The sequence below is a fragment of the Talpa occidentalis genome, unplaced genomic scaffold, assembly GCF_014898055.3.
Source record: "Talpa occidentalis isolate TD23 unplaced genomic scaffold, MPIMG_talOcc4v2.1 talOcc4.13, whole genome shotgun sequence".
Lineage (NCBI taxonomy): Eukaryota > Metazoa > Chordata > Mammalia > Eulipotyphla > Talpidae > Talpa > Talpa occidentalis.
In genome coordinates, this window is record NW_023601322.1 from 92,900,765 (window position 1) to 92,914,821 (window position 14,057).

Here is a 14,057-nt window from a genome sequence, read left to right on the forward strand (position 1 = left end):
ACCATTTGTCAATGAACAGATTTTCTGAGTGATTTTGAGAGGTATTTTCTAAATAGGTAATGTGGGCAAACCAATATTGTCAACCCATTATATGTGTTCATTTATTACATGTTCCCTTTTCACTTTGCTGTGATTCATTTCTTTAGATCTTACAGGGGTAAAACTCAATGTCATCTTATTTGGTTCCCCTGTATTCCTGCTATAAGTGAAACCATCCGATATCTTCCTTTTTCCTTCTGACTTATTTCACTGATCATAATTCTTTCTAGCTCCATCCATGTTGCTGCAAATGCATTAGTTTGTGTTTTTTGATTGCTGAATAGTATTCCATCAACATCAGGGGAAAAATAATAACAATACAAACAAAAGAAAACAAAACAAAAATGAACAGACAATTATAAACCAGAGATATCCTGCAGGGGAGGAGGCAAGAGAGGGATCAGAGGGATGGTGGGAGGAGCACAAGGGAATGTGGTGATGGTGCATGGGTGCAGTGGTGAAGGAAACTCTGTGGGGACTACAGCTGAGGCAGGGATGTGCAAACATTGTTTAAAAATGAACAATGATGTAAACTATATGTAAATTAAAAAATAAATTTAAAAATTATAGAAAAACTCAATATCATCTACAGCAAATTCTTTAAACACTAGTCTGCGAGTTTTATACATATTAACTCAATTCACATACTAATCCTATAATTAAGCTGGTTAGATTGGGTTATCTTAAGTGATGAACCTGGGGCACAAGGAGAATAAGTAAGTGGTCACACCAGGATTCAAAGCTGGACATCTAGAACCAAACACCATCAACACACAATTAGTTTTTATATAAAATCAGTCATTCTTTGATCTACAAATGAAATGAAGTTTAATACCTAAAACATGAAGATATTCCCATTTAAGCAAAACCTTACACTCTAGACGGTTTTATGGAATAGTATTTTATGCTAAGTCCCGGTGCTAATCACTGCAATTACGTTGTCTTACTATTATTTCTGAAAAAGGAAAAGGAGAGGAAGCTGGAATTTGAAATCAAAAAAGTGTTATTTTTAGGTGCTCAGAAATAAAAGTAACATGGCAGAGACCATACTATAGTGGGGAGGTCAGCTCATATCTCTCAGCACATCATATTATTGTATTGTCGAGTACACCAATCATTGAGCACAGTGCTATGTAATATCTTCATGATTAGTGTGTCCAAATAAGGGTTAGGGAGTGTGTCACTGCATGTTCATGTTATAGAATTATACAAACTCATCCTGATTAATTTTCCTCAAGCTTAGTAATAAAACCATACACTTTCTTTTACAGTAATTTTCTTGTGATCAACTTTGCTAGAAAAGATTGATTCCATATGATTACGTACAATTGTATTCGTAATTATAAGGTCAAAATTCTCAGAAAAATGTTTTATTTATCCCTCCTCATCTACTGTATATACTAAAGATTTAACTTACATATATGATGGAGATGTGCCTGAAACATATATCCCATAGGCCCTGCTGAGATACTAGCCATGTCCTGAAATAAATTTCAAAAAAGAAAAAAGAAATTTTTGAGAAAAGAAAATCTGTATTTTCTTTTAACAGCACCTGCTGACATTGCCAGTGAGCAGGAGGATGTGGCAACAATTAACAACAGAAAAGAACAGACGGGATCTGAATTCAAAGACATAAACCAGCAGGTAAGGACAGATTCATGGTTTACCAAACCTACACCCAGACTTTGGAGCTGCAGGTAGAGAAAAGACGTGATTCAGGAGATGGCAACATTTTTATTTTAAAATGATGGGCACTTAAACAGAGTAGTATCTTTCCATTGCTGATGGACACACATGAAATTGACTTATTTATTTAGGAGAACAGGCTGGCATATTTTCAGTCTCATTTTGCTTCTCTTTTTCCTTTCTTAGAATCATGAAAATCCAATTCTCTTTTACCCTGCTGATTTTTTGACATTTTCCATTTGGTAAAAAGGAATTTTCTCTCCCTCTCTGGTGTTGTTAATGGACCTGAAACCCACATGATGAACATGGCTCCTTCCTCACACTAGGCTTGGCATCAATAACACTTTCAGAAATAATGTGTACTCTCCTGACGCAAAGTGCTAATTTCTCTGAGTTCTAGATAGAAAGTTCTTATACATGTTCACCTTTATTGGCCATGAAATCTGAGAGGCTGAGAAAATAGTTGGGATTTTGGGGGTCTTGTCTTTAAATTATTCAGAAAGCATTTTTTGAAAGTTCTCCAGGTGACACTCATGTACGACCACCCTTTAAATGGTGGCATCCCTGTGCCCAACCTCATCTAAATGAAATGTTCTATTCAAATAAAATCATTGGAGAAAGTAGAAATTGAGGGTTATTGAAGTCACATGAAATATTCCCAATTAAATAAAAAGCACTTACCACACTGATTTAATATCCCATGCTTACCAAACTTCAATTTAATGACCAACACTGAAAGTTGGTCTGGTAATCTTTCTTTATGATAATCCTTATCACCAATCTATCAGTAAATCAAAATGTGCTGAGGACCTGATCACTACAACCTCTTATCCAATCCATCCTCCTCTTTTGCCTAGAAAACTCCAAGATTCCTAACTGGTCTGCCTTTTCCACTAATGCTACCCAACAAAAAGATCCTTTAAACAGGTAGATTAGCTCATGCCCTCATTCTGTGCAAGGAGATGAGCCAAGGACTGCTCAGCGCCCCAGCACTTCCTGCCCCGGGTCCCCACCTTCTCACACCTCGCCTCTCTGCAATCCCTTGCTCAATGGCTGCAGGTGCATCTCAAACATTTCTAGCATGACCCTGCCTTAAGGTCCTTGCACTATCTGTCCCCACTGCCTAGAATGTTCTTCCCGAATATCTACACAGCTAAGTTCCTTTCTGCTTCTGTGTTTTAAAAAATATTTTATTTTATATAATTCGTACATCATTTTTCATTTTTGCACAATGTATGCATTTTCATTTTGGTTATATTCCCCATGCAATTGCACCCCCCTTATTTTGACCCTAATCCTTCCTCTCCCTGCCCCCGCCCCACCCCCATAGTGTGTCTCTGGTTTATAGTTGCTTGTTGATTTTGATTTTTTTCTTTATTGTTGTTTGTCTTTTTCCTGGTCCCTTATTGAGGTTTTCTAAATGTCACCTGTCAATGAGATCTATTGGACCACCCTATTTAAATTGTAACAGCCCCACTTTCCAATACTCCTTTAGCTCTCTCATCCACTGTCAATGCCCTATGAGAGAATTTGCCAACAGTAAGTAGTAAGTAGAATTTGCCAACTTGATTACTTTCAAGTTTTATATAGCAAAAGAGAAGAAAGTCCTCAATACTTCCTCTCCATCCCATTGGTAAATTGAAAAAAGCAACTTTGATGATAAAGACCCAGCAAAAATTCTTTCCTGGTAGAGAAAGCTGACTGTCTCTGATCTTTCTATTAGGCTGAAAACCATATGTTCTCCATTTGAGAGAGAATGTATGACTGGGGCAGATGAAATATCCTTGCTGTGTTCCCATGTGAGCTGGTGCTTGCCTTCCCCAGCTAGCCATAGTGAGGATGCATGTCTGATGCCGCCGCATGCCTGGAGGTGGCAGCTGGGGCCCAGCCCCATGACTGGTCAGTGGTCTGCATCCCACTCACTCCCAGGGGCAGCACAGGGCCAGGGATGCAGCACCGACTCAACAGTCTTCTATTAAATTATAATGCAATCAGTAAGAAATTTATACTAAGCTTCACTGAAGCTCTGTCTACCCTTTCTGGGTAGAGTCTTAGTTGCCTTTAGGAAATGTAGATGCAAATATCCTGGAAAACAAAGACCAATCTTTGTACCGACCTTTATTTTTCCATAAATTTGCTGTTACTTGTGATTTCTATTCATGCATTTTCACTTTATTTTTTCAGAGAACTCCCTTCATAGAAAGTATTATTTCCAAGAATACTTCAGAGAAGTCCACACCAGCTGAGAAAAATGGAGCTGTTCTTGCAGAGCCATCATGCCAGGTGCTGTATGTGTATGTGTGTGTGTGTGTCTGTGTGTGTGTGTGTGTGAGTAGTGGGGTGGTGGGGGAGGGTTGGCTGCAAGGAAAGAGACCCCAGTGTAGGCGGCCAGTCCTTTCTTGGCCTCTGCCCGTGAGCTCCCAAGTCAAGGCCTTGCAGGCATTACATGATCAAACATCACAATAACCCTGACAAAATCTGCTGTGATTGCTCTGTTTTGTCAGTGAAGAATCATGTCTTAGAAAGGTGAAAGTAAGAATTTTAGGGACACATATTATAAGGAATCCAAGGGGAGTTTCCAGGTGGAACCCTCTTGCCAGCTATGTGCTTTCAGAAATGTCCCCATGACCGCAATCTTGAGTCAAACAAGAGCAGCTTTACACATATAACACAAAGTGCACTCGTGAGATCATTTCTATCCAAGCAATGGGTGTAATTTTTCTAATGCATGTATCTGAAAGGAAGCCACGATGGTGAAACTATGTTATGTAATTACAGCCTAGTCTCTCAGAGGGATTTCTGTCTCCAGTGAAGTATGTTTGGCAAATGCTATCTTTAGAGTTAGAAGAAAGGAAAAATCCCATAATAATACAAAGTAACTCAGTAGTGAGTATTGCTTAGGATTCTGAGACACAGAACAGAGTGAAATAGCATAAACTAAAATTGCTATTAGCAGTAAACATCTGGGAAATGCCTGCATCTTGTTTGCACCGCCCTTTTTTTATGTACACAGTCAGAGGATTGGCATATAGAAGTTAAAGTCAGTAAATTCATGTATTCAGCATTGTGACTGACTCACTAATAAAATGCTAGATTCGATTTAAATCAGTGAAAGGCTTCTAGCTACATATTATTTAGCTGGGTGCTGTGAAAGGCGTTAGAAAAACTGGACTATTAATTATATAAAATCTCTAGTTTTAAAGCACTCACAATTTTCAAATTGTAAGTCTAGATATTATCAGTTCTCAAGGCAGATGCAGAGGGAAAGTACATTAGATGAAACCCCATTCTCTTCAGGAATAAATTGACACACAAGCACGTGATTGATACACAGTGACACCAGACGTCAGCAAGGCCAGGAGTGGGTGAGAGACCCTCTTCTGCCAAAGGCCCTACGCCCTCTCCCATCTCGCCCATATACCTCAAACTTGGTTACTCAACACTAACCTACATGGGAGGAGGTGTCTGCTGCTGAGAGTAAGTGGCATTATCAAGAAAAGTTTGAAATTTTGGTGGTAGATGACAACAATGACATGAGAACATGTAGGTAAAATGGTAAAAGAATGAGAGATGAGAGAAGAGAAATAATTTTTTAAAATGGCACTGCTGCTATTCTTCAGAGTAAGTTTTTATTTCTTAAACCCTTTGTATTATCCTCTAACTTCCTGAGAAATCAGAGCCCTCAATTTGAAGGTTACTAATTCTTATTATATTGCACAAGTAAATGCTAGAAATTAGTTTTTTACAGACATAGCAGCAAGCACAGTTAAGGTGAAAGATTCTCCAACTATGTTTTTTGTTCAGCTTTTAAAAAAAAAATTACTTATTTTTATACAAGAGCTGGGGTACAGGCCAGAGGCACAGGAGGGTGAGAGGATTCACCAGAGACAGAGCCGGGAGCAGAACAGGCAGACTGACAAATACACTGCTGAGGGGAGCAGTGGGAGAGACAGGAGAGGTCTGCTGCGTCATGTGAGTATTGCCCTGACTGGCCAGGATTGAACCGGAGCTGCAGAGGCTGCGGACAGCTTCACAGCACTGCGCTCAACAGCCTGCACCACCAGGCTAGGCCCTGCTCAGCTTTTTTAATCTCTCTACTGATGTCCGTCTTCCTGCCTTAGACGACATAATTTTTAAATCAACTGGGTACACTCAGTAGGGGTGTGTGTGTGTGTGTGCACACAAAAGTGTTCCAGAGCAGCCTTGTATAACCTGGGCCCTCCCGATGTTCCCTCATTTAACTGTACTTTGGATGAGAACACTCACAAACCCCAAATGTGTATTACCGGTAAAGGTGCCCTTTCTTTAATATTAGATTACAACCTCGTTTCTATATAAATGAGTGTTACCTTCAAGCATCGCTGTCCTAAACCCTGGCTAAAAGAACAAGATGCTTCCCTAGCTTGTGGCTGGCCAAGACTTAATATTTAATTCAGCATCTACAGGGATGATTCGAGAGTCTTCCTATTGGTGCGCAATGTCCTTTGGCTGCTAGTTTTCCTTGAAGAAGACAGAGTACCCGCAAAATAACCAGTAATGGAAATTCATGGAGAGGAAGGTCATTCCACACTGACTTCAAATGTTCTGTTTTGCCAGTTCATGTGGTCTGGCTAACTATTTTTAGAGTCAGGCGGTATCCACCCTTGGTTTCTCTGTTCTCCAAGCGGGTCGATGCCTGGTTTGAGCTGCTGACAGAAGCTCCAGCCAGGTTACTGTTTCACTGTCTCTCCTGCCAGCTGCATGACCATCTTCCGCTGCTGCCTCCTGGTGCTCCCAGCTGCTGCAAGACAGCCCCTGCCAGCCCATGCTGGGGCCCCTGCCAGCTCCGCAGCAGCCCTCCTGCCACATGGCAGCCCTGCCCCCGCCTCAGCCCTGCTGTCACGTGCACAGGAATCAACCTCATTCACTTGGTGCCTAAATTTAACTTCTCCGCAAGTCTCTTTCCCTTGAGCTTAGTGTTTGCAGGAGGTGTGGTTTCATTTTCTCCTTATAGACAGTTTGCCTGTCTTAAGCAAGGGGATTCTTTTGCTGATACAATGATGACCAAGATGGTCTCATAAAGTTAAGTCTCCTTTTCCACTTAGACCACAATTTCTTTGCACTTACAATCATTGGATCAGCATGACTATTTTTTCAGTTTGGAATCCAAACTTAAACAAAGGACAGGATCTTTAATGATCTCCTGAAGTACACAAAGAGGCATATGGTAACAAAGGAGTCCTCAAAACCCATGACATGTTACTTTGGACAGAATTCTCCAACTGCTTCCAACATAGCAGCAAAAAAAAAGAAAATTAAATAGCATCAAAATACCTAGTGTTCTAGCTAGTACGATAAATGGAGAGACAAAAATGCTTAAAACATGGTCTGCATTTGCAAGCCGTTTCCAATGTATATTTGATTGAAATAGGAGTATTTGCAATAACATTTTACAGATATGACAACGCCAAAATATCAGCTCACATTTAATTGCACATACCACCGTGTCTGGGTGTCCATACAGCTATTTACCATCTAAGACAGCTGTTTAAGAGAAGGAAGGTATTGGTTGTGAGGTTGATCATTGCAGATTTCTCCAGAAAGTGAGTCTTGAATTGGACTAGGCAGTTGGTGCAGAAAGTGCTGTGTCCAGACAGTGAAACCTCCCAATGTCCAGGTGATGGAGCAAGAACTGTACATTGTCAACAGTGAGAAGCTATAGAAAATGTTTTGGGCACAGTTGCTTCACATGACCTTTGTGAGAGGTTGAACCCTGAATTAGCCCCTTTTTGAACATTAAACACATTCCATAGCAAGACTTTCCTAAAGACTTTCACCTTTGGACAATGTGAAAAAGCTAGATAGTTTTCTTTTCTCGTGGACTTCCTGCTCTATCAACTAATTCACTAAATTACCCCCTTTACCCATGTCTACTTTCTTAAACAAAGAAATGAATAGAATAAGAAAAGGTTGAGAAGACAGAACAAAAGAAAGAAGCAAAAAGATAGGAAATCAGGAAGAATCATGGATCTTAAAAACGCCTTTTACAAAGAATACTAATTATATCTCGTTGGTTAACTTTCAAGTAAATCTGCACTAACACTTTAGCTGGTCACAAGAAATAGAGCAATTCTGAAAAATTTACACATGTCTATTTTGAGCTTAACAAAATATAACAACTCATGTTTTTTTCCTTTCCTCCCCATTTAACTGTTACTAACATTTTCTCAAAGAAAATTAATTCACATTTTCAGGGTTTGAAAGCTTTCTGGCAACTTGTAACTTGATCTATTACTTGAAATTGCTATTTAAAGATGACAGAGAATGTCCGTTCACTTGCATTGCATTTGCTAAACTTCAGAGGATACAATTGAAATGCCAAACATTTGGCTTCACAAAACATAAGCACCAGGTCCTGCTGCTCTGTCATCTCTGCAGCTGGGATCATTTAACTCTCGGCCCACATTCTGAGACCTCTCTAGCTCTGAGAATATCAGCACTCCAGCTCAGTCATGGCGTCAGCATGATTAAAATCCCATTTGACTTCTAATACCCCCCATTCACTTAATCAGACCTCTTTCTGCTTCCTTCTCCACCACTATTCTTCTCCGAGCTGGACGCTTTCTCTAAGTCCATTAATGAAAGGAATGTTATTTTCTTGTCCCTTCTCTATCCTTCTCACACAAGAACTGCATTCTTGAGTCCAGTGAATCTGGATCTAGACATGCTTTTGTCTAGTCTCTCTGTTGTTCCTTCACTCTTATAATATTCTTCTATTTCCATGAAATTTTAGGTTCAATAAAATAATCACTTTCTTTCCTATCTAGGAAGATAATAAATTTCATTTGTTCTTAGGCAAGAATCTTGAATCTTGGTCTCTGGGAATTCTCTGAGACAGATAATAAAAACAGAGTTCACCTTAGTTGAAAATATTTGAAAAGGCTCATTTACAAATGCCAAGACCTTTGCCTACAGTATGTATTTCAATTTTTGAGCTTCTATTGATTGTGTAAGCTGCCTTTGTTTAGAAAGACACTTCATCTTAGATTCACTTTCAGGCATCAAAAACTCAAATCCCTGGTGTCCAGAAAGATAATATGAGTGACAAGGAGAGGCATAAGAAAAATAAGGAGTGATAGGAACTGTGATCATCTGGCGAACCCCTCCCCAGCTTGAGGTAGGCAATGTTGGACCAGTGTTTTCAGACCCTCTATAATTTGTTCAAGTATTTTATTTTTTAAAGATTTATTTATTTATTTATGTATTTATGTATTTATTTATTTATTTATTTATACAAGCACTGGGTACAGTCAGAAGCATGGGAGGGTGAGAGAATTCACCAGAGCCAGAACAGGGAACAGAACAGGAAGATTGACAAAGTACACAGCTGAGGGGAGCAGCGGGCACAGGAGAGGTCTGCACACCATGTGGGACCCTCACCGGCGGCCAGGAGTCGAACTGGCGCTGCAGAGGCTGATAAATATTTGAATGAATTTTTCATATTTATTGAAATTTTAGGTATATTGGCAAATATTTCCAACAAGTTTATTTACCCAAGGACTATTCTATGGTTCTAAGTAACACTGCATATCTAGAAATGCCTGTCCCCTTCCTGAGTAGATTCTGAGAGGATTTGAGGAGCATGTAGAAACTATTCAATTTTGTTAAACCAGTGGTTTTCAGACAGTAAACATTCAAGAGGCTGATCTAGTTAGAGTGAGGGTGACGTTATTAAGCGATATGAGCTGAAAGTCCTGGATTTGAGTATAGACCCAGGAGTCAAGATTGCACTTGGAAAAGCAAGAAAACATTATGAGAAAAAAAGGATACAAGTATAAAACTGAGCAAGGCTGGTTAGCTCTGGTTAACAAATTGGTTCCAACTGTGAAGCTGTCATTAAAAGCTGAACAAGCAAGGTCCTACTTCACAGCATCTGAGACTAGCACCCAAGGACTTCCCAGAAGGAACTGTTTTATACCATTTCGTAATTTCGGTGCTCAGTGAAGTTTTCTCTATATGCAAAAATTACCTAAGGAGCATGTGATAAAACAAAAGATAATTACTTTAAAAGCAGGAGATTCACAGCCCCAACTTATTAAAACATACGTGAGATTCTCAGCAGGTGAATCGACTCAGAAATGCCTTCCTCTAGAGGGTTGAGAAAGTATTTTCCTCGAATTTTGTTTCCTGGTTAACACGCAGAAGGCTGATTGCCAGCTAAGCAAACATGGGAATCAATTTCTGTGTCACCATCTTGGAAAAGGTTGTGAAAGACATAAGGAACTGGATGTCAAAGAGAAAAGAAGATTCATCTTTGGGATTTTCCCAGTAGAGATGACAACCTTTCAACACTTTGCTTATTTAGCCTCTTCATGCCCGTCATTTAATTTCTTTCAAAGAACATTCAATAACACCTCTACTTGACAACTGCCTCCTAGTCTTCGTGCAAATATTACAGAAAATCCTGAAATGTCTCTGTTGTCTCAATAACCCATAGAAGGTTATTGGCAACTGGGTGTATTCGAACTTTGATACAAGCTACTTTGTCCTTTACATTTGGAATATTATTCAAACTACTCTTCTACCTCATTCAAATTAAATATGTGACAATTTCCATTTTTATAGGTTTTGTTTACATATGTCACACATATCACAAAACCTAGCAAAGATAAATATAGCGTGTTATCTAAAGGACTGTGACAGATATTGGTTTCTTTTTAAATGTTAAATAATACATTCTTTGATGTTTATATGTCATTGATATAGTATTTGATGTTTGGTATTTAATTTTCTGCAATCCAAGCCTTTGCCACTCACTCAGAATAAAATCTACTGAACCAAATTTGGCGAGGAACACTTTTCCAGGAACGATTCTTGTTCATTCCTATTGTCTCAGCATAGTTATTGATAATATCCCTTTCACTCTGAAAAGTGATTGGATAATGAATTACATGCTCATCCCAAACATATAATTACTTCATGAATCTGCTTTTGGTCCAGACACTTTTAAAGTCATATTTTTAAATTGTTTATGAGGTAAAGCACCCCAAGGAATATTAAAACTTTCTTTTATAATCAAATATCACCTTTTGACCAGACTAGTATTATACAATTTCTTCACTCATTTTAAAATTTAAATCAGAAGATTTTTCATCTAGTAATCAAGCCCACTTTCAGGAAAAGAAAGATTTATCACTGAGAATTTCAAACAGTGTGTTGCAGTAAAGGCAAAGCAACTGAATCAGTAGGAATAGCAGCAATGGCAGCAAATGGAATACTAAATGCTATTTACTAGACATTTGCTGTTTCCATTCATTGTGCTATGAACTTTATATAAGTGTGTACAATTTTCATGTCAACCATGTGAAGACAATTTTATTCTCACTGATTTATATATGAGAAACTGGGACTTGGGCCAGGTATTGTGGATAAAAATTGGAGACAAGAGCCTTGTTTAAATAGATTCCCAAATCCTCGGCCCTCCACACACAGCTATAGTACCTCTCTAATCTCTCATTCCAGGAAGGAGATTAATAAGTGTACGAATGAGGATTGTAAGTCTGAGAATAGTGGTGATCTCCGTGGCTGGCACCCAGACCCAAGGTGATGGAGGGCATGGTGTGGGTGTGTGTAAGAAAGGTGATGGGGAATTACCTGGATTACAAGGGAACTCACAAGTCAAGTTAAGAAATGTTTACACTCTCCTGCATCTACTAAGGACTTAACTAAATTTTTCCATCAGAATATTGACAAAATCAAATTAGCCTCAGACACACAAATTTGAGGGAAGAGAAGAAGTAAAATTAGAAAAGATAGAGGCTGGACAGACTGCACCTATTAGGAGGGACATTCTAGAAAAGAGATAACAGAATCCTGGATTAAATGTTTGACGTGAAAAGGGACTGGAAAGAGCTTATTTGAAAGTTAGTGAGGACATGGAGAAAGCTTTGGCACTGACTCTCTGAGGTAAAGGAAGATGAGTGACTTGAATTGCTGAGAAAATTGTAGTTCTGTTGACTGAAAACTTGTGGACAGTTACAGGTCAGCCTCTTTGAGAAAGGACAAGTAGAAATAGAACTGATTTTAGGGCCTCCCTGGTGGCACAGCAGTTGCACTCTGGGTTGCGAAGCTGCCCGCAGCCTCTGCAGCGCCGGTCCGATCCCTGGCCGCCTGGCAAGCATCCCACATAGTGCGCAGACCTCTCCTGCAGCGCCCGCTGCTCCCCTCAGCAGTGTACTTCGGTCCTTCTGCCTGTTCTGCTCCCCGCTCTGGCTCTGGGGAATTCTCTCACCCTCCCGTGCTTCTGACTGTGCCCAGTGCTTGCATAAATAAATAAAATCTTTAAAAAAAAAATCAACTTCTTCTCTTCCTATTAGGGAAGAAGTGATATTAAAACAAAACAAAAAAAAAGAATTAGAACTGATTTCAATAAATGTTAAGGTTGTGGCTCCTGCAAACCAGAACCAGATTTCAGAAAGGGAATTCTAGAATGATATGATAAAAAAAGACCATGAGCTATAGTATTTTTCAAAACTTGAATACAGTAATTGTCATAAATTTTGAAAATGAGGCTGTGGTGTTGAATACCAAGTTTACCTGTCTGCACTTTTTTCCAGTTGAGTTTATTGAGGTAATGTTGGTTTACAACTCTGTCTTTATTTGTTTTCACACCATGCTCACCGCCAAAACCCCAATAATCCTCCATCAGAGTCTTCATGGGTTTCTTTGCTGTTCCCCTTAGAAGTAGAAAAATCATCTAAGTCCTTTCTAGCCTGATGTCAAGTGTCGAAGATATTCCCCCAAACCTTGAGAGTTGGTACATTGACCTGTTTAAGCCAAAGATAGTGCCCTTTTATGTTGAATGTATTACTGTGATTCATCTTACCCATTTTTTAAAGCCACCATAACATTTTTTAAGATTTATTTATGCATACAAGAACTGGGGTACAGGCCAGAGGCACAAGAGGGTGAGAGGGTTCACTAGAGACAAGTGGGGAACAGAACAGGCAGAATGACGAAATACACTGCTGAGGGAAGCAGCGGGCGAGACAGGAGAGTTCTGCTGCGCCATGTGGGTATCCCCCTGGCCAGCCGGGAATGAACCCACACTGCCGAGGCTGTGGACAGATTCACAGTGCTGTGTTCAACCTGCTGTGCCACCAGGGAGGCCCCAAAGCCACCATAACATTGAAAAAATAATAATGTCTGATGTCTCTTCTTGCTCTCTTCTTCCCCTAATTTGTGCATCATTGTGGAACTTGCCCAGAACAACAAGATTTAAAACAGAAATAAACGTGTAGACAGAAACATAAAGCAACCGAGGGAGACAGAGTCTTTGTAACAGTTTGATAAAGGAAAGGGGGAGAAACAAAGACTCCTTATTCATTAGCACCAGATAATTTTAATACCAAGTATTTTTCCCTTTATTCCTCAGTGCTGCTTAAATTCCCTGCATATTTAATCACTGACAATAGGCAAAGGTATATCCTGGGAAATTGTCGTTCTAGATGCGTGTTTTATTGTTTTGTTGTGGTTAAATGTATGACTCAGCTAATCTTTCTCTGTAAGCTTATTGCTGCTTAAAATGGTGAGATTTTGGGCCTCCCTGGTGGCGCAATGAGTTGAGTGCTATGAAGCTGTCCGCAGCCTCTGCAATGCAGGTTCGATTCCCAGCCAGTCAGGGAGATTCCCACATGGCATGGCAGACCTCTCCTGTGCCTGCTGCTCCCCTCAGCAGTGTATTTTGGTCTTCTGCCTGTTCTGCTCCCTGCTCTGTCTCTCGTGAATCCTCTCACCCTTGCCCACCTCTGGCCTATACCCCAGCTCTTATATAAAATAAATAAATCTTAAAAAGAAAAAAAAAAAACTAAAACTAAACTTTTAAAAAAAAGGTGAGATTTCAAATAGTAGGTAAAATTCAATAGTTCTATGTTATAAGAAGTTAATTGTAGATACAAAGCAGAGGGCCAGCTTACTGTAAATAGTTGTTGGACTAGCTTGCTGCTCTTTGTATATTCATAATGAATCTAGGGCTGTCATTTATTTTTTTATTTGTGTATTTTATTTATATATATATATATATATATATATATATATATTACATCATTCTTCATTGTTGTACAATGTAGTCTTTCTTCTCTGAGGTGTAGATCCCTCTCCCTCCCCCTTACCTGCAGAATGTCTCTGATTTATAGTTCTGTTAATTGTGGGTTTTGTTTATTCTAATTTTTTTCTCCTGATACCTTATTTGGTTCCCCTATTTCCTCCTATAAGTGAAACCATCCACTATGTTTCCTTTTTCTTCCTGGGTTATTTCACTTAACTTAATTCCTTCCAGCTCCATCCATGTTGCT